The sequence below is a fragment of the Artibeus jamaicensis genome, unplaced genomic scaffold (assembly GCF_021234435.1).
Source record: "Artibeus jamaicensis isolate MK-2021 breed Jamaican fruit bat unplaced genomic scaffold, CSHL_Jam_final scaffold_612, whole genome shotgun sequence".
NCBI classification, from domain to species: domain Eukaryota; kingdom Metazoa; phylum Chordata; class Mammalia; order Chiroptera; family Phyllostomidae; genus Artibeus; species Artibeus jamaicensis.
In genome coordinates, this window is record NW_026522049.1 from 5,091,483 (window position 1) to 5,113,737 (window position 22,255).

General features: G+C 43.1%; 1 protein-coding gene across 2 annotated transcripts in view; it reads right to left on the reverse strand.

The window, feature by feature from the left end:
• Positions 1-22,255, reverse strand: part of AGBL1 (AGBL carboxypeptidase 1) — a 565,654-nt gene that overhangs the window by 226,952 nt on the left and 316,447 nt on the right. The gene's annotated exons all lie outside the window — the stretch shown is intronic.

Consider the following 22,255-nt stretch of genomic DNA (forward strand, 5'->3'; position numbering starts at 1 on the left):
GCGGGGAGAGTCTAGTACAATTGCTAATATCTGACCTGTACAGGGAAGATTTTAGAATACCAAGCTCTCCATGCCATTTCCCCTGGACTAAGATTTTAGCCCAAATGACTGGTTCCCACACAAGGTGCAGACAAAAACGAAGTCGCCTGTGAGGGCAGGTTCCAACCCTCCACAGCCCCTTTGTAGACCATTTATGACTATCCATCCTGGGGCACAGATGTGTGTTTAAAAGAATGGGCTGTGGGCCAGATAGCCTTAAGTAAAATAACACTTCGCTTAGTATCGTAGTTTCCACCCATGGGTGGACCAGAGCAGGCCACTTAAACTGACAGAACCTCTACATCACCATCAGTAAAATGGGTCTAATAATATTGCTCTTTAAGGGCAGATATATATAGAAAGATGAGGTATCATGCCTGACACACAGATCTCAGTAAACAGCAGTTACTATCAAAATTCTATATGATTATTGTTTTTTCTCCATTTTTATGAAGAAAAAGGGATATGCAGATATCTCCCTGTCCCCGCTTTGCCCCCTTCCTCTCAGCCCCTGTTCCCTCTTCCCTCTGGCCAACACCACGCCACTGCCTGTCTCCATGGTGAAAGGTTTTCTTAGGCTCAACCAAGAAGAAATGCCAATCAGCCACAAAGTTAGACGGTATAGAGCTTTATTGGGGTTAGCGCACCCGGGCAAGGTTCTCCAGTCTGCAAACTGGGGGCCCGAAGAAGCTGCACGCAAGCAGGGAATGTGGAGGGGTTTTATTTTTGTTGGCTCTCTTCGTGGGAGCTGGGGATTGGTCCCCTTTGAACAAAGCGGCAATATATCATTGGTGGTTCTCCTCGGGCTCAGGTTGCTATGCGGATATCCATTTTGGCAAAGCCCATTGATTTGGCTCCCTGGTTTGACATCAGCCATCTTTTCCAGGTTGTAGTTCAGCCACCATTTTGTCCTACCTCACCCATTCTGACGCATGGGTTATATGTACTTTGACTAATTTCATCCAGTCCCCTCCTACCCTCTCCCCTCTAATGCTGTCAGTCTGTTCCATGTCTCCACACCTCTTTCTATTTGTTTATCAGTTTATTTTGTTCATTAGATTCCACATATAAGTGAGATCACATGGTACTTACAAGTACCCTGTAAAGACATGGTACTTGTCTTTATTCTTGTTCTCCTTGGTATATTATGAAGCTATATAAGTAACAAATGGACCAGGTGAGCAGCAACAGGTTCAGGGCCGAGATGCCCTGTGAACATGTCTGCACCAGATGGTGTTCCTGGCCCGTGACGCTTGGTGTTCCTACTTCCAGCCCCATTCCTAACGCCACTGGCCTCTGTAGAGACCAATGGCTATAGACAAAGGTGTGGAACCAAACAGGTCTGCTCTGAAGAACCACAGACACCTTCGGAATCACACCCACCTGGCACCTGCAATGAGTATACAGCCAAAAATTAAAGTAATCTAATGGTGACAAGCAGTCCCCTTCTCAAAACTCTGTATTAGCTTAATCATCAGAAAATAACAGCCAGGGAAACATCCTGTAATGGTGTGCTGTTCTCCCAGATTTGTTCTAGGATTCAGAGAAAGGTGGAAGTAGGAGAGGAGGGGATCCATTTTAACCCCGCCCCCTTCTGGGGGGGGTGAATGTCTCCCATCCCCTCTTAGTCTAAAGTTGATATACAGGGAAAGGTCCCTCTGCCCTTTGCTTTTGGAATTGATGCTCTTGGGACTCCACCATTACTGCCCTGGCTCCCTGAAAGGTCCCTTGATTTATTCCCTTTACCTTAGAAAACCGTATCTGCTCATTACCTAGGAAGGTCACTGGAGGGGAGCTATTTCTCCCAGCTTCAAGAGCAGATTGGCTGGCCTTTTTGCATCTCTCTCGGCAGGGCAGGAGCCTGTGAGAATAGGGAAGGCCAGGACAAACAATGAAGGAAAATGTGTCCCTGAGCAGAAAGCATAATGCAAGTGCCTGGCAGAATATATGAATATGCAAAGCAGGCTCCTCAGCTAGTGTCCTGGGTTTCTACTCCAACTTTTATTTCCAAAGCTAATTATTTGTGTCAAGATGAAGGCCTGCCTTAACCAAGGTGGGTGGAGACTGTCAGTCACTGGCAGTTTGTATGTTCTAGCCCAGGCTGGATTTTCCCATTCCCTGTTTCCCAGCAGGGTCCCAGATTCAGCTAACACTGTGAAGAGTGGATATAGATACACATATATACATACATACACATATATATGTGTATACATATACACAAACACAAGATAGGGCATGATTATAAAAATTATTTTTACAAGAAGATTCTAAGTATTTAACTTCTAAGTCACTTTTCCTTATGTATCCATATGATACTTATACCTTTTTGGGGTCAAGAATAAAGAGTGTTTGTGTATTTAATTAGACACACTAGAAGGGCCCTGTTATGCAGATAAAAGTAGAACTGCTTGGACCAATAAAGCCGACATTTCTAACCCAGAATCCTTCTGACGTGGCTGTAGGCTCATTCAGAATCTCTCAGAATAGCCGCATTAGAATCCCCTCGGGCACTGTTTACAACACAGCTGCTTGGGCCCGCTCTAGCCCTCCTGAGCCAAGCACCTCAGAGGTGGAACCCAGGAATGCGTACCTGAAACACTCTAGGGTTTCAGATCCACTAAGCTGTTCAGGTAAGAATTTGCAAGTATGTGTGTAACTGTATGGGGCCATACCTTCATTCCACAGCCTAGCAGCAGGGGGTGCCCTCTGGCCAGCAGCCCAGCCTCATAAGAGAAAAAATAGCCCAGGGGGTTCTAAGACCAAGTGAATTTGCAAGAAAGCACTGTTCTCTGGGTTCCCAGGGGAGTTACAGCTTGATGCTAACCTTTAATCTTTCGTTCCACTAGAGAGTCCATCTTCCTTTTGGTATGACAAACGCTGGGTCAAGAATAAATGCAACATTAATGATAATACACTTAAATGGATGAATTTTATGATATGTAAATTACACCTCCACAAAGCTGTTAAAATAAATGTAAAAATAATTTTAAAGAAATGGAATGTAACTTGAGTGTGAATGTCTTTGGGGGCTAATGTGTTCCAGCCCTTACTACTTCCATAACAAAATTCTTTGGAGCTCTTCAAAATGCATCCACTCATCCAACTAATAATGGCTGAGTCCTGCTCTATGCACAATTTAGCACTAGGTGACACAAAATAAAACTTAAAAATATTTGACTTGTGTATGTTATTACCTCCACAGCGTCCATGGAATATGTCTGTATAACAAGCACGAAGTATGTTGATTTTCAGTTTGGTTTCTTCATTATTTGCTAAACAAAGCTACCTGCAGGCTTCTGACTCTTTCCAAGGCAGAATTTAATTTGGTGACTAACAGGCCAAAGCAGAGAGAGCAGCGGGGACCATTCGACCTGCATAAGGAGGCTTATATTTTCCATGGTTCTGTCAGAGGAACTAAGGGGACACTGCAGAGAAGGGCTGCTTTTCTGTAACATTCATTGTTAATGGCACCAAAGTCAGGGTCCAGCTCTATCACTGTGACAATCTGGGCAGATCCCTGGGAAAGACACAGCATGAAGAGTCTACAGGGACAAGAGTGGATAGGCTGGAGCCATCAGCAGGACAAGCAGAAGATCAAGGGTAGGAGCTTCCTTTCCCTTCCCTTAATCCCACAGCTGCATCACATGAAATGCCAAACCCATGGAAACAACCTAAGAAGACATCATTGGTGAATAACTATGAGGCCACATTGCCCAAGTAGCAACTTCGGCTTTTGTAAAGTGCCAGGAAAGACAGGTCCGGCCAGCCCTGCCATTCTGAGGAGTCTGTAAAAGCTGGGCACTCATTCCATGCAAAGGGGCTCATAAAGAGTGACAAATGGAAACTCTCAGGGACAGGCATGCGGCACACCAGTGCTCTGTGGCCTGAGTCATTTCGCTTCATCTCAACCCAATTTCAAATTGAGAGAACACCCCTGTCCTCAGTGAGCACAGACTGCCCAGTGCTGCTGCCACTTCTAAGTCTGCCAGCCTCTCAGCCCTCCGGTCCATTCACAGAGCCTTAACCCTTCCTTTCATGATGTTTAGCTTGACATGAGTTTTAAAACTACCCATAGTTTCAAAAAAATTGCAACTCATAAAGAAAATTAGTATGAACTTAAATTTTAAAAAGATCAGGGGGAAATTAACATTTATAAAACATCAAGCATACACTGACCACTACAATAGACTATAATACTATAATATACCATTAACCCTCAAAACAACTCTTAGATGTAAACATTGCCCCTGTTTTATAGACTAAATAACTAAAGCCAAGAAGAGCTTAAATAAAATGCCTTTGAGCCAACATGAAAGCCAAATTTGAAATGTGAACCTGACCTCTTTTCCATCAAGCTATGGCATTTCAACATTCAATAGAGAACCAGATTCTTTTCTTGAATGTCAATTAGCACAGTGTATAAAGTTTCTTTACAGTTCTGCTCAATTGCCTGCAGATCTAAAATTTAAGAGGCTCCATCAGCACGCAGAACGATAATGTCTTACCACATGTCAAGATTTAACCTGATCCCTGTCATCATGGTTAACAATTCATTACCCATGTTTTCCTTACGTTTCATATTTACAGTGCTGTCCTCTTCCTAGTCATTCATCATTTCCTTGAATTTCAAAGCCATGCCTAACGTGGCCAAATTCTTCCTTTTCAGCTATGCCTTAGATCACCGTCCACCCTAGGCAGGGGATGCTCTTCACAATCTCAATGTTTCTGCCCTCACTTACCCAAACCAGGTGTGACACTTTGCATTAGCGATTTTCAAGTCTTCTTCCTTGGAAGGGAGCTTCTTCCTGATAATACAGACAGCATGCCTCCGGCCTCTGGAGCCAAGAGTTGTCTGTACTCCGGGACCCCATTCCTGGGCAAAGCTGACTAGACCTGCCCTGTATCCCTGACTGGGGAGGAAGTCAACAGTAAGTAGGTAAGTGGCAAATGATGTGAGAAGGGTTCTACCCACAGAGACAGGAGCTTCGTCAAAGCAGGCCTGAGGCTGCCATGTGGGCGGGGCCCAGGCAAAATAAAGAGTCAAGAGAAGGGCAGACATTCTTGAGGATCTATAAATGGGGTTCCAAGTATCCACAGATGCTGGAATCTGTCACCTCTGGATCCTAAAGAATTTTATTTCTCAGTTTCCATTCATGTAATATTTGGTTGATTTTCTGTCTCTATCTAAAATTTGCAAAATTACCTTGTCCTTGTAATAAAACTTTATTTTTACTTGGGATACCGTAAGTAAATTCCTTTTTCTTGCGAGTAAAAGAAACCTGATGAAACACCTTCTTTTTACTGACCCATCCAGCCCTCATCCAATTGCCCACCCACCTCCCTGTGAAGTTATTTCTGAACTAATACCACCGTTCTGACTGTTAAGCACCTACACACACATGCAACGCTGGGCCATCATCCCCACTCCAGTCCACACTGACTGGCTGTTTCCTAATTCAGTCTTATGTCCCCGATTAGCAACCTCCTTAAAACCCGAGACAACAGTGGATCGACCTGAATCTCCTTGAATGTTAGCAGAATCCACAATCTTATTCCTTCCATTGGATGCTCAGAATAAAAGGTGACGATAGTGTGGACTGTACGCAGCACCTATGCTTCACAGAATGACAGGCCAGCCATGTTGGGTGGGGAGGCAGCACTGGGGCAGCTCAGGGCAGTCATATGAGATTAATCCTGGGCTGTCACATCTGGAAGGTCTGGGGTAACCCAAATATGGCAAATCCACACAGGGAGTTTTATTCTTTGTTCTTTGTAGTGACAGAGACAGAGCTACCCCTCTCTTCACTGAGAGATGACTGTCTAGGCCACAGTGAAACACACCAACAGGGCTTCTATTTCCTAAATTTTAAGGCTCTGGAAAGGGCGATTTTATTCTTTTAATGATAAAAAAAGTAATGCCTTTTTAAAGCTAGGCTATTTTTACAGCAATAGAACTCCTGGAACTGTACACAGGAGCGAATGTGTGAGGCTTTAAAGGTGAAAGGGGTTATTTAAGAGTGTTATCAGAACTAGCCAGCTGCAAATACACAGAGTATCAGAAACTATAAACCTTTCCTTTCATAATTGGGCTCAATTATTCAATTGGCCACCCTGCTGTTGGGGGGGGTTGTGCAGGGGAGGTTTTTATAAACCTAGTGTCACTCCACCTTTGAAATGTCCAGCCCTCTCTGCCCCCCTGCTGTACAAATCAAGGAGCAAAACTTATTCCTGCCACTGGCTGAGTTCCAGGGCAGGTCTGTCTTACTTATGGAAAAGGAGAGAGCAAGCAAGTGGCACAGCTAGGAACTCAACCCAGGTTTTTTTGAGACTGCAAATCATGCTTTTAACCTGGTTCTCTGATATTTCTTACCTCTCCTGCCCAAGTAACACTAATTTTGATTGACCTGTGGGAAATTTTTTTATAAAAAATAAGGAAGAAAGATTTCATGGTCCAATTATCTCCCCATAACTTCTACTTTTTGGAGCTTTACAATCAACTCTTAAGGAGGTAATAAGAAAGTCTGCAATAGAAATATTTTCCTTTCTTATGTAACTCAGGTCCCCCAAATCACCAGACTTTCAGAACCCCATTTCATATCAACTGAGACAAGATTCTATTTCAGGGACACTTCTCAGAGGCATGCCAAATACGGCCTTGGTGAGAAGAGCTAGAAAATCCCATGCAGCTAAAAATCAAATCCCATTTTCCTAATGGAGAAATATAAAGAGGGCAGAGCAGATGCAGGTAGACCCTAACCATCTGCAGTCCACTCCATGCTCAGCTGTGCTCTTTCTCCCGGGTTGATTCTGAAACATCATCCACTGCAGTTCTGTGTACAAGGGACCCAGAGCTAGGTCCCTGCAGTGCAGTGTGGTTACAGTGAGAACCAGCTGGCTTCTGTATCTGGCTCACATACTCACAGAGATAGCACAGGGGCTTGGTTTGAAAGTTTGGTTTTCTCATCTGTAATGCAGTGACTTGAAAGAAGCTAGATGTTATTATAACTAGAAACAATGTGTTTTCCCAGCCCCTGGCAGGATTGACTGCTTCCTAGTCCCACAGCACTCACCCCACAGCTTTGGTCTCCTCGAGTATGTCTGTCTTCTCTAGGAGACCATCAGCTCTTTGAGGACAAGGTATGTGCCACAAGTCCGGTGTCTTCTACACACAGTGCCAAGCACAGTACCGGGCATTTAAATGCTCAATAAATATTATGAAAAAGGATACCTAAGCGGAAAGTGTAATAAACTATGATTCTTGCCTGCTGAGCACTCAGAAGCAAATACATGTATCAGAAATGACCTGTGATCAATCAAAATAATTAATGGTATCAAATGGATTGTATAGTCCAGTTAAAAGGGGTCAAAGGATACTCATAAACATGTCTAATAGCCACATGTAAATATTATAGGCCTGCTCACACTCACCATTTGCACACTTTATTATGCATTTATTCCACACGGAGACAGTGCCCAATTTTATATGAACATGAAGAAGAAATAACAAATGAATTGGTGTAGTTTATAGTCATTAGAAGAGCCAAATGCTCTAAAAATAAGGAGGACATTAGCTGTGATCTTACAGGGACATAACCTTGAATTCCAGTGATGTCACTTAATGTCTTAGTGGCATTGGGAAAGCTAGTCAAGCTAAGTTTTCCTCTCAGTAAAAAACTGCTAATAGAGTTAAAAAGATGTTCACAGAATTAAATAGGAGAAAATGAAAACATAAAAAATGCACTAAGCAGCGTGTCCAGCATAGTACAAGTATTCAGCCTATTTCTTCTATTAATAGTCAACTTCACCATAGGAATTTACCTTCTCACTGCCAAGCCTTGCACCAAGCACATACTAGCAGCTGCATACAGATCTGCTGCACCATTAAATGAGCAAACAATGAGAACCAAGAGCAAACTGAAATATGAAATACCTCCGATCACCTATCGCCCTTCTTTATTGAAATTCTGGCAGCCACCCCTGTGCCATAGGGCACTGCTGCTACTGTTCACGGAGCTGGGATACAGACCAGACATTTAGTGTTTAAACATGCACCACGTTTATGCCAAGCATTTTCACCCATTTTTAAAGATATACTCTCATTTGATGAAATAAGACACCCCCCAAAAATAGAGAGGCAATTATGCAAACAGGAAATATGAGGTATTTTGTAAAAAAAGAAATACATACTTTTTGCATAAGTGTGTATTACATATATGCCTACAAAACAAAGTATTAGTAGAAGTAAAATGTATGAGAAGGGTATTACATAAAATATCTTTTCTTAATGACTTTTAATATATGTGTACATTTTCCTTTTAACTCTGTGCACTCACCATTAATTTTTTTAAAGCTGTGTTCCTTGGCTTTAATATAATCATAAGCCAAGGAACAATGTCCTTATGTCAGACTGAATGTGAAGACAGGGCAATTCACCCCTCTGTGCCTCAGTAGTTGCATATGCAAAATGTAGTAATAATATGACCTTCCTGGTAAGACTTCCGCAAAATTTCCTCTTCATCGTCACATGATAACCAGAGAAAGCAGAAGGGCTGCAAAGGAATACCCTTGAGGAATGTCACTTGAGTAAACGTGGGAAAGGAGAGTGAGCTGGAAACAGGATGGTAACAGGCTGCAAGGTTTCCCCTTCATTCGGGCCCAATGACTAAACCAGTGCCCTGGACCACATTTCTGAGGCTTACTACTCCCCTAAGAGTCTCCTATCTCCAGTTTTCAAACCTGCTGCCTTACCCACAAGCAACTTTGACTTCAAAGGCATCCCGAAACTCAGGCTACGTCAGGTTGCCTCAGGCTGAAGGCTCCTCCCATCCCTGCCCCCAACTCTAAGGTCAGTCTCACTGTGGGGGGGAAAAAATTCTTGTGTGAAAATGATAGCTTCCTCTTCTGTATCTTTGCTTCTTGCTGGCTTTCACCTGCTGGAATTATAAGAGTAAAGAAAACCAACAAGACTTCCTTTCCCTTGGCCCTGCAGGATTGGATCAGACCCTGAAAGAACAAAGGTGGAGACTTTGCTGCTTAGTGTTGTAGACGATTGGCGGGTAAATACACACTCTCCGAGTCCGAACCGAATTGATAAAAATTTTAATGGCCAAAGATTTTTCCTGCGCAGGGGCGAACTTCCCCAACTGTGACCGGAGTCATGTAGCTACTCAGAGTTACAAAATGGAAGTCGCGCCTGGCTTACAGACTACTGGGTATTTATATTTTCTAGCAAGCAAGCAAAGGCATACAGAAGCAGAGGTGGCGGTTAGCTATTGGCTTATTTTAAAACGGCGAGGGTCCCTGATTGGTGGGTGCTGCTGCTGGCGGGCACTTTCTGGCGGCCGGGTTAGTTACCTTATTTGGCTAGAATTTTAAACCCAATTGTTCCCGGATGTTTGTTCATTACCCTGTTCCAGGAACTGCAGATTTGGGTTGGGTAATGCCCTAGTTGTAATTTTCCTAGCTGGGTATAACACTTAGCAAAGCACCACCTGAGCCATCAGCTAAAATCTCACTGCACAGTATTTACTGCTGATGATAATTTAAGAGGCAGAATGCTCACAGCATGGTTTGGGAATCCCTGGTGGCAACTGCTGCTTTCAATGAAGGAGGGAAACACTCCAGCCTCTGGACCTGAGAGTAAGAGAATCAGACAGAGCCCCACTCTCCCCACCAGAAAGTACTTCCAGGGGAGCCTCTTAGGCCTGTGCACCTTCACTCCGGGTCAGCCGGTGTAGGAAAGAAAGCCCTCTGAGCCCAGTGTCACTCCAGAAAGGCCACCGACATGATTTTACAATTTGGGGCACAGAATTACATCTTCCCTCTTTTTTTTACCCTCACTTTGCTCATACACAAGTACAAATCCGAAGACTTTTGCTTTTGAAAAAAACTGGTAATCACATAGTCTTAAATCTGTGCTACCTTTACCACATATAAAAAGTCCACTGTCATGTCTTTTTATTTATTCCTTATCAAAATGTCAAAACTTTATCATGGCCAGATGAGAAGTAAAGAATTTTCTGTTTGGAAACATGGGGAAACTTGACAAAGGCTATCAACTAACTAGCATGTGAGCTACTCTGCACTTAAAATCTAGGATTTCAGTGGATTGTTTTAAAATCACCACTGTCTTCTTTATCTGCTTAGAATACTTGAGCGGCCAGCCAAGATGGACAACTCAATTCTCAAAGATCTGCTAGTGCTTATTTATGGGTCCATGACACTCTAATGGAAAGAATTTAAATAAAATGTTAGGACAAAAATAATAAAAAATCTGCAGTGTTTTACTGCATTTATTTATATGATCAATAGATATTAATTGTGCTCCTACATTCTGCTAAGTCTATGTTAAACTTTGTGGAACAAAACCCACAAAATCCCTGTCCACATGGAGCTTACATTCATGATGGCTTGAGTCCACTTCTTAATACAAACTAAATCTGAAGGTGTAGGTTAAAGTCTTTTGGAAAATAGGTGTTATGTACCTATTTTAATTTTGACATAATGAACCCAAAGGCTACAGTATGCCGAGAGAAGCATGGGATTGTATCCAATCTAGAATCCCAGGCACAAAATTATTATTTATCCTGATTACACTCACTAATCAGGATAAATATCTTAATGCAACATTTTAAAAATGAAAATTAATGCAAAAATCAATATGCTTTATGATTTTTATCTTAAAAAATTAAAATTAATGTAAAACATCAATCTCATATGCAGCCTGCATATGCCTGTACTACCTCCCACTATAACTACTATGAAAATTTTAAATAAAAGCAAGGTTTTCCCTTGGCCTCAGGCTTTCCTATGACTCCTCAGGGTTCTGAAAAAAGACAGGCAGCTGAAAGGGGTCAAAAAGGAAAGCCCTGCTAGCTCCTGTGGGTCACCTGCCTGGCTGAGGCCCCTAAGGGCACCTGTTGACCCTTACCCTGACCCTAATCCTGGTGGTTGCAGATGAGCAGCCACCGAGAACCAGGTTGACATTTGCAAATGTAACTGTTTGAGAAGTTCAGCTCCTCTTGCAAATGAAGAGGAGCTAATTTTGTCAATTTCAGTTTGCATAATAGAAGGAAAAGACTTTAACAGCAGGAAGCTGAGGGCCCCATATTCCCCAGCACCATGCATTTCCTGTGTAACTGTGGTGTTAGTGACTTGGTTTGTCTGGGCCTCATTTATCACATCCGTAACATGGGCACATCTTTGCTGGCTGGGCAATTAATTCTGTCAGACCCTGACCAACTTGCCCAGCTGAGGTTTTCCAGATATAAGATGGGTATCTAAAGCCATCTTATATCTGGATGTATATCTGTGTGTTTGTGGTCACACACAGTCAATTTTGTCTAGGTCCAGTGAATATTTGCTGTCAAGTCCCCCTTATTTAATTTTTATACAGGGAAACTGAGGAACTTGCCTATTGCAAAAGGTCCACCTGTGAGAACAGAGTGAATCTGTGTAGAAGCTGAGCATGTACCCAGCTTTTTTGTCCTGTGTGCTCTTCTTCTGGTGTCACCCGGTGACCTCACTGGATAACCTCAGGACAGTCTGCGAACCTCCCCGGACCTCAGCCATCTTGCTGATGAAGTAAGAGAACACACTTCATGATTTGCGAAGCCTTCACTCAATGGTTCTCCGAGTCCATCAAGTGACTGCTCCTTAGTGTCCTTACACTGGGAAATCAGAATCGAGTTTTTGCCCCAATGAAGAAAAAAAAATCCCATTATTATTCAACAAATTGTATTTTATTTTTCCAGTTTCAGCTGCACTAGGCCCTGAGGAGCTTCCTTCATTTTTGTTTTCCAAGATACTGACTCAAAAAACAATTAGTGAATTTGCCATGAGAAATGAGAACAAAGTCTTGGGGAAATACTATTCCCATGTTTTTCTCTCATCCAGTAACAACCTTTCTCCTCAATTGATATTCAGGGTCGTAAGACATAGGAACTACACTGAAGTTAAATTTTTTTAAACGCCATCTCCTGAAGGCACCTCCTTTAGAGCTGCAGTGTCTGTGACAGCTCATGTGTCACAGGGCTGTCACACATGGCACCTTGCTGGCACTTGTGAATTTATACTTCCCGCTAGTCTCAAGGCCCCGAGAGTCTTCCTGAGTCTTAACTTCAGTGTCAGCTTTGTGGTGTGGAAGGTCCCCAGGTGTGGTAGGACATCTCACCCCTACCCAGGTTTTTTGAATAGAAAACATTTGAATAGTGCAGTCACACTCCCTCTTGGACCACTGTTTAATCAATTTTGCATCTTTGGATTCAGTGTTATTATCACTGGTGTCCCCATCACTCCTGGCCCTGCCTGAATCCTTCCCTCCCTTCTATTTGATACAGCACAACCTAGAAGGCAGGTCGACAGTTTCACATCCTTTCCTCTCCAAGTACGTTTTTAACTGCATCCCATGTGCATCAGGCCAATGAGAAAAGCCACGTTTCCACCTCTTATTGTATGCCTGGTATAGACTAACAGGGACCAAACAGGAAGAAGGAGGAGGAGTGGAGGGAGAGGAGGAGGAGGGTTTTTTCTTGAATACCTACTATTGCACCAAGCATGACATGTTATCTCACATAACCCCAATTTAAAGCTCATGCACTGATTGTAACTACTTTCTTGTTACAGGTGAAGAAACCCGCACAGAAGTGTGTTAACATGCCCAAGGTCACACGACTTGTAGAACCAGGGCTGAGACTTAGACCAAGTTGTGCCTGACTCCAAGGCCCACTTCTCCTGCAACCGCGCCATACTGCAAATCCAGCTCTCAGATGCAGGCAACCTGACTTCTGGCTTTCTTGTTACAGCACAATGTCTTCTCCAGATGGTGCACTGAGCACAGAATCATGATCAGATAACCAGAGATCTATCTAGTCCCAGCTCTTGCAAGTGTCACCTGTGGCTTGACTCTCTCACTTATTAATAGAGACACTGTTTTTATGAAAGCAGCTGATAAACATCATCTGTAACTCAGGGCATTGTTTATGGGACCTAGTAAGTCAATGTGTTTTTAAATCTTGAAATCTACCAAGCACAATGTACTATTAAGGCTAGTTCTATATTTCATTACAGTGTTGCTGAATGATTTCTCCTGTTTCTCTGCTCCTTGGACTCATGGGTGGCAGGTGAATGAAATACAATCCAGTGGTCTTGGAGTCCATGCCCCGTGCCAGATGCTGAGCCAGGTGCTGGGAGCCCAATGGTGAATAAGACATGGTCGAACCCTTCAAGTCCAACCACAGCTATACTTAGAAGGGCTTTAGTGAAATCTGCGAGGTTTATGGGTTTGTGTGTGCACCTGCCTTTGTCCTTGGGGCTGATTCATCCAACATGTCACATTGGTGTCTGAGTTGGTAGTAACTCAGACCACCCTAACGGGAAGGGGGACACTCACTTAACAAAGAACAAATCTGAAAGAATGTAACAGTATCCAACAAAAAGGACCCCACAGGAAAAGTTGCCCAATGTGTTCACACAGGCACACATATGAACATACTACACGCCAATGGCCACAGCTATCCAGAGATTCACCCCTTTGTCTGCTGATGCAATGTGGGTGAAGAGACAGCCACAACGCTTAGGACTTGTATGATGCGATGCTCGCGTGGGAAACTGGACCCAGGCTGTTTCCTCCTCTAACCCGACCTCCCAGCTAGCACTTCCTTATCCTCAGACTGTTCCTTTCTCTGAGAAACCACCCCTCCCCGGCCTGTCTCAGGGCTCTCCACCTCTCTGCAAGTGTTACTTCATCTTTTCTATGTTTCTGGAACACCCAAAACATGTCTCTGCTCCTTTAAGGTGAAGTTATTTAGTTTCTCCTTTATCCTGCCTATATGCTGCAGTCTAGAAGAAATATAATAATAGTTCCTGTTCACTCATTCACTGATTCAACCCACATCTAACATTTCGTCCTACTGACTAACCTTCAAGGATGCGGCTTCCTTGCAGCACTTAGATAATGGCTGCTGCTCCCCTCACGTCCCCTCTACCACTGAGCCTACCAGTAGGGTAAATATCCTCCTTGATCCTTTGTACCAACCCCAGGTCACTGTTCCTTCTTCTACCCTAAACTGCACCCCACCCCCAGAATATGGGCGTCAGGCTTTCACTGCAGACACCCTGCCACAGTTGTGCCACTTACTCCAAGTCACCTCTCCTCCTCCCGGGACACTTCAGCACTGAATCAGTCCCAACCAAACCTGCCATGATTCTTGAGGACTTCATGTGGATGACTCCTCCCACCACGGTCTCTTCCTTTCTTGGTTTCCTGACCTTCAATGGCATTGGTCCTTAATCCCATCTATTCACTCCCAAGGCATTTTTTAAATTTTATCATCTCAACTTTCCATAATCTCATTCTCAAGCTTTAAAAACATTTTTTTTCTAGCAGCCAGCAGTAGAGCCTGGACGCTAACAGTTCTGAACTCTGCCAGAACCTCCGTGCCACTGGTTGTCACATCCTCATGCCCCTCACCTCTTTCACACCCTCACCCCCCTTCTTACCCAGCATCTACTCCCTACCCCCTCATCATAATTGTGACTGACATTCACTCACGACAATTCTGCTGCCTTTTCCTCCATCGCACCCGTCTGGGAAATTCCTGGTTATAGGTAACTAGTGCCCCCTGCTGACACGACCAGAGCAATCATGCAGACCTGAGAACCCTGTCACATATTACCTTCATGACCACGTATTGCGAGCCAGCCCTTGGGGAGGAAAGTCAGTGCTTCTCACAGGACTTGCTACAAGTTACATGCCAGGGAGTGGGCACAGTCAACCCTTCATAGGAGGAGGAGAGAATACATAGTTTGGAACTTTAATATAATCTATGGTGGTAGCAATAAAAATTAAGCAGGTTGTTTCATGAAATACTTTGATGATAGAAATAACAGGAAGAAAACATAAAGGAAGGAAAGAAAATTAAAAAAGAGTTTCTTATTTTGAGCTATTATTTCTCTAGCTTAAAAAATAACTAGGGAGAAATAGGTACAAAGTTGGGAGGTAAACAAAGAGGTCTTTATCACTGTTGGTTAACTTAAGTCTGAGTTACCTAAGGGAAGCTATCACAGAGGTGACTGGACATGTGTCTGAGGCTTTGGGGAGCAGGCAAGGCTAGAGGTATTAATTTGATTGTAATCTCTGTATATTTGTTATTTGAACCTAATAGGATGTGTCAAGGATAGAATATAGATAAGCAAAAGCTGAGGATTCAGGCTCAAGCCCTAAGGCAGCCTGGTATTTAGAGGTTAGATAAGAAAGCCAGTGAAAAAGTTAGCCAAGGAGCTTGAGGATCAATGACCAGAGAGGCTGGAAGGTGGTGTCCACCAGACATTTGACAAACAACCCCCTGATCCCCGGCTTCATGGTATAGGTATGATTTAGTATTTTCCATAGAAAGGGGGGATATACCAAGCACTAGAAAGACTGGTGACTGCATCCAAGTTCACACAAGTAATGCATTTTTGTGCATCACATGTTGGTGATGAAACGGAAGATGGCTAACTTTGAAATTCCTGTGCCTTGTTATATCTTATTGTCTTCACTGAGGATAAAGAGGGAGGGAGAATTTGGAAGGAGAGGTGGGGAGAAGGGATGACTGAAGAAATGAATCCTAGTGGTCAGAGAAAAAAGGTTCAAGATGGACTGTTTGAACTGGGGAATTTACCAAACTCCACAGGCAAAGAAAGGAATGCAAAGAAGATTTCACACACAAAGAATGTCAACCACCCTTATAAGGATGCTTTGCTTTTTTTTTTTTTTTAAATATCAGTGGATTTTCCCATCCCATCTTTGGCACAATGGACAACTCAGGGCTGATATTACTTACCTTAACATATGTAAGTGTTTGGAGGGTAGTAGAGAACTATACAGAGGTCTAAAAATACAGTTGTTTCTTATGTGACTGCTGCTGACTTCACCACTGTTGTTCTTTTATTGGATTGGGAGGTGGGGAAAGGCTGTATCATGTGAATGGGGGTAATTTCTCCCTGCAGTTTGACTTGCTGATCATTAACACCTCTATTCTCAAATGCTTATGGGTATTTTTCTCATTATTTTTGTTCCATCACATACTAAATATTGATGTTAGTGTTCCCAGAAAGTCATTTCCATTAACTTACTTTTTTTGTTCTTTGGAGACAAACAGGGAACTATTGTCTATTTTTATTATTGTTGGTTGTTTATTTCATTAGGCAGTTAGCCCAGACGACAAGCCTTTTAAGAGTATCAGACATGGGGACTCTAGTTTCTTCAGAAATGCTTAGATTTAAGAGAGTCAGGGGTAACAGTTATTTTGGTAAGATCATCATTGTTTTTTGTCCCCCCTCCCCAAAGACTTACTTCATTTGTTTTTGTGTCCAAAAGGCAGACTCACAAAATAGAAATTACAAAGAAAAAAATCATTTCCTGGTCTCCAGCAGCCCCATGGTTCTGCCCTTCTCCCCCCATTAACTTCACCTCAGATTATTCAAGCACTGTTTTCCCCTCAAAGCCCCAACTAGCCAACACTTTCTCATATTTTTCCTCATCTTTACTTGGTCTAGGTGCAGTTTTTCTTCTGAATGCTAATCATTAAGCTGCCCCATCTGACTGCCTCTGCGGGCTCACAGGGTGGTGTCTAGCTAAACCTTTATCCACCTAACTTCAGAAATGGGTCCCTGGTCCGGGCTGAGGCCACTTCTGCATTCCTGGGGAAGGTTCTGGGGGAAGTCTACAAAACAGGTGGAGAACCTCAAATTGAGGGGGTACATAAAGGACTGCGACTGAGGGACTACACCTGTGTGTTATGCTCACAACAACCACAAAGTCATGGCTTCTGGTCTTGTTGGTGCCCTTCCTTGCTGGATCACAGGGTGCACTTCATTCACCCTATAGATCCATTTTGTGGTGCATTTTCCGGAGGTTAATGACTGGAACTGGAGAATTTGTCAGGTTTCACACGCCCGTATTAACCCACAGCTCTGGCCTTGATATATTAAATTCATCTGCAAAACTGGAGGTTATAAAATAGAAAACAGTATTTCTCATTTTTCAGTGTTCTCCTCTGTTCTCCTCACATTTCCTCTCAAATTCTCTACACCCTGCTGTTCCCTTCCTTGGTGATTTCTTCATTCTGAACCATCTTGTCACCTTGGGCATGCTGCCTTGATACTAATAATTAATTTGAACGTTTGCCATATGCAAGGCAAGTGCCTCAAGCACTTCACACAAATTACTTCACAAAATATTCTTTGAGTTAGGTTATATTATTATTGATATCTTACAGGTAAGAACAAAACAGAAGAAAACAACCACCATGAAGCACCAAGAGAGCAAACACCCCATCCTGAATCACACCCCAAGTAAACAGATTCTGACACAGGCCTACCAACCTCAGAGTCAAAGCAAGTAACCTACTTAGTTCAACTATATTCCCATTCTACCTGTGAGGTCTTGGTGGTTTATCTAAAATGTAACAATCTATAGACAAAAATAAGTTTGGTTTATGCATCTATTCCAAATATCAGCCTTAGTGGTCCTGGGATGGTTGAGATTTAAATTTTAAACTGTGGATCAAATTTCTTGATTGCCTCAGGCCTGGATGTCTTTTCTGCTCTTATATCTGGAAGCTACAGTGTTCTCTGGGGATATCCAGGAACCTTTATTTCTGCCAACCTTCCCATCTGCTTCCCCTTTCCAAGTCTTGCTTTTTAACAGCTTTACTGAGGTATAACTGACGTACTTAACCACACATACTGTGCTCAATCTGATGAGTTTGGCATACACATACCCCCCCCACCACCACCACCACTGTCACGGTAAAAACACAACCTCATCACCTCCCAAAGCTTCCTTGTGCCCTTTTATCTTTGTTTTATTTGTGGTAAAATCACGTAACTTGAGATCTGCCCTCAACACATTTAAATGCACAATACAGCACTGTTAACTACAATCCCTATGGTGTACAGATTCAAGAAATTATTCATCTTGCATAACTGAAACACTTTCAAGTCTTGATGAGCTGTTTATTTATTTTTAATCTCTGTTTGGGATCATCCAAGTGATAAAAGACATAAACAGTAGTATTTCTTAATGACATATTCAGCACAAGTATAAATGAACATGGGCAGAATGGCCTACGAAATGGGGGTGACATAAAGTCTTCCTAGTTCTGGGAGAGATGTGTTGTGTGTCTGGCAATCCTCACAGCAACTTCAATGCAAACCTCTTGAGACAGACTTGGACTGAAGAGGGTACTGAGCTTCTAGACATGAGGGGGAATCCCTTGCTCGTGAGTGGAAGGAAGTACCACCATGTGCCCCATTAATATCATCAGGGGTTATAGAGTAGCTTTCATGGGCAATGTGCTTATGGACAACCCTCTGGAGAAAATACTTAACAGGATTGTATCTCGGAACACTAAAGAAAAAATAAAAATTACTCTTCATTGTTAGATAGTATATGCTTCCAGGCATAAGATTATTATTACCACTAATAGGCTAGCAAACTATGATGCAAGAGAGATAATAACTGATTTTTTTCTGATTCAAAGAACCACCAGCCAATCATATAAAACCTATCAAACAGACTTTTTCCTGTGCTGTACTTACCTCTTTTTTCTTAAGTTCTGATTGTCACTTACACTTAAGAATACAACCTTGCAAATAAAGCAGCCTATCCATCAAGCCATCCTCTCTCCCAAAAGACTTCAGAGAAGGAGGTGAAGACAATTTTCACTCCTTATCATCAGTGCCCCATCAATCAGTAACTATTTTGGTTGCTACAGGCTGGAAGAAGGGTTAAGTGGAAACAAATCTCTCTCTCTCTCACACACACACACAAATCAGTTTTACTATGTGCTAGAAAACGGAAACTCTCATTCTTCAGAATTAAATCCCCAGGTCTAAACCCTCCTTCTCTGGGAGAGCCCTGGTCGCAACTGGGAGCAGGGTGCGAGCTGAAACACCAAACAGCAGTCTGGCAGAGCAGCTCTCCTAGGGGCTTCTTTGTGGTGCCAGCGATAAGGGTGACTGCCCTAACAGGGATTCTAAATGACAACAATAAAAAGTGCACAGGTCTTTGGCACTAATTCCCTGTGCAGGATTTAGATTACTTCCCCCCATTCTCTGGTGTGAGAACTGGCAGGACAACTCCATTCCAAGCATTTGGCTTTTTCAGGCTTCAATTAGGCGTGTTGCTGGGTCAGGTCAGTTTCCCGCATCTCCTTTCCTAAAAGCGAATGAAGTTCATGGTTCCAGACCAACAGTAGTGCTGTGGAGAGTGCACACACAAGGCAAAGGTGAAGGCTGGGCCATAGGGACCGTCACCAAAGTACTTCACTTTTTCTGAGTGACCCTGAACTTCAGTAATCCAGAAGTTTCCAGTGGTGAGCAGGCAGCTTAAAAACATTTAAAATACATGCTGATGGCACACTGGCCAGGAAATCTCAGACGAGGTGGCTCCCACACCCAAAGTTTCCTGCTCAATTTCCAAGAGAGGGTCCTTTAAGTCTTGGTAGTCCTGTGGAGGCAGGAGCCCTAAGAACACTGGTTGATGAGAAATGCTGTCTCTTTTCATTACCTGTACTGACTTCCAGTGGACCCTGGACAACACGATGATGGTCCTTGTCCACAGCAGAGGACTTTAAAAGCTGAACCACACCTGCTCCAGATGGCTAACACCAGCATTTGGGGGCTGCGGGCTACCTGTGAATCTCCAGTTTCTTACAGACCCCATCATTCTCTATGGTCTCTCACTCATTAGACCTCTGGTTCTCCATACAAACCAATGGCTTTTACAAGACAGCCAGGCCTACAACTGCTTCAGTTCCTCTCATCTGCCACAGACCAGGTACCTGGACTATCAATCTGAATCTGGGCTGTGCTTCCCATTCTGTTTCCTGCTAACAGGGCTTCTGCCCACTGACATCCAACCACAGTTCAGGGTCTGATTCAAATGAATATTGCCTGATCCTCAAAATCCTCTATCCCTGTCATTGCTGAAATGCACCCATACCCTGCAATGCCACGGTGTCTGGGCTGGATTTCTTGGGCACCGTACCATTGCTTCATAATTAATTCTGTGTTTGCATACACCTCCTCCAGCACTCTTCGTGCCTCTAAGAAACTCATTGTAATATTGATCACTTCTGTGCCTCCTAGCTAGTGTTCAGTATAAATCTGTTGACTAGAAAGAGTAACAACCCAGCTACTAACTTAAGTTATTGTTCTCTGCTGTTGTAGATGCCGCCAGCGTCTGTGTATGTTCAAGGAAAGATACCCCTGCTGCGCACTGCATGATTCTGCTGTCCAGCAGGGGTGGGGCTACACTGGGGCAAATACTAATTCTTTGCAAACTTCCCACTAATTTGTGTCTGCTTTACAGCTCTTTCATGATTAATTTAATCCTAATGGATTTCTTTCAGTAGTTCCAAAGTAACAAAAGAAAAACAAGAAATTCAGTTTCTGCGCTGTTCGCCTCAGCTCTCATCTCTTGGTGGGCTGTGCACCCTGAAGGAGCAATGCGTTTGGCGTCTACACCGCATTTAGCACACCGAGTCAAAGTGCCCTGGATAGTCCTGTCTCCTATCAGACACTCTACCTCTATGGTTAGCATCACCCTGTCCTCCCTCTTATTCATTTGCTTATTTAAAAGACTCTTTAATCTCCAGAACTTTGTAGCACTACACTGGGCACTGGGAATACCAGGGTAATGCTTATAATTCTAATAACCCATGCAATCCAGACTGAGAGTGGGATTGTGTTTAAAGAAATGCACTTCAATTCCTGCAAGTAAAAAGCAACTTAACCTATGGGTTTATATATTTTAGAAACTACCAAGGCCCCACTCATAAGTCACTGTGGTGCTCCATAAATACACACTCTCCTCTCATTCTACTAGTCCCTTCCACTCCGCCCCCAACATTCCTCAGTAGGAACTCTCTATAAGCATGCTGCCTGAACTTCCTATCTTTGTCCTTCCCCAATCTCTTTCATAATTAATGATGTAGCTATACTTAGCCTCCGTCCCTCCCTCCTGAAGAGGAAGAGAAGGAAAAATCAAAGGGCAAAAACAAGATTCTGCATAGAAGGGAGGAATCTGCAGGGTCCAGTACTGCACACACGTAAGTAAGATAAAGACCCAACCTCAAGGAGCTGATCTTCCTGTGGGGAGGAAGACACTCAAGCACACCTGCCCCTTTTGTATGAAGGGCTGTAATATATATTACCACATTGGAGGGTAGAGTCTGTTAAGACCTCGTCACGCAACTGGGACTGAACTCATCTGATGAGTACAGAGCTACAGCATAAAATGAGGCTGGAGAGGGCAGTAGGCCCATCCCAGTGGGTCCTTGGGGCTTTTGTTCATGGGGCTCAGCTTTATGAAACTCCAGCCCTTCCCGCAATCTTTACTCCCAGTCTTCAAACTCTTAGCAATCATTTCTAGTTCCTAGAAATAGACTTCCCAACCCTTTTGTTACCTAATGAGTCCAGAATTGGACCAGATGCCTCAGAGTGTTCTAATCAATCCTTACAAATGGCCCGACACCCCAGGTCTAATAGAACAGCCCTCTGCAGACAAGCTGACAGCACATTAGCTCTCTCTACCACCCCTGCACACTGCACCCAAAATGGAAATGTTTATTCTCTGGGCACATGTGGACCTTTTTTCTCTACTATATTAACTAATTAAGTACCATTTAAATTGTACTTAGCCTGGGCAGTATTTCTACCCAAGTGCATCACTTTCACCACATTAAATTTCATACTCTACTTGAAAGACTATTTACCTAATCTCTCAGAGTTTATCCTGTGAAATGATTCTATCTTGGTTTCTTAACATTCCCTCTACTTTAATGTTAGTGTTAAGTATAAAAAATGTACACATCACTTCAATAATCCCTATTAAAAATAAGTGAAACAAGAAAGAAATACAATTAAGAGAAAGTGACAATTCATGGCCACCAAACTGAAACCTAGGCTGGGACACTTTATTTTTGTTTTGTTTTGTGTGCTTTTTTAAAAAGCATTTCTACCCTAAGCCCATGAAAGGAAAGGAAAGGAAAGAAAATGGAGGCACTGAGAATTTAAATGACTTTCTCACGGTCACTTACAATGCCCAGGGTAAAAATGTCAGTAGCTTGGTGGTACAAAGATTCGAGGCTGTGAAGGGGTTAGGAGGGGTGGATCTGTGGCTCAGACAAGGTGGGAACTCTCTATCCTTACAGAAGCAACTATCCTG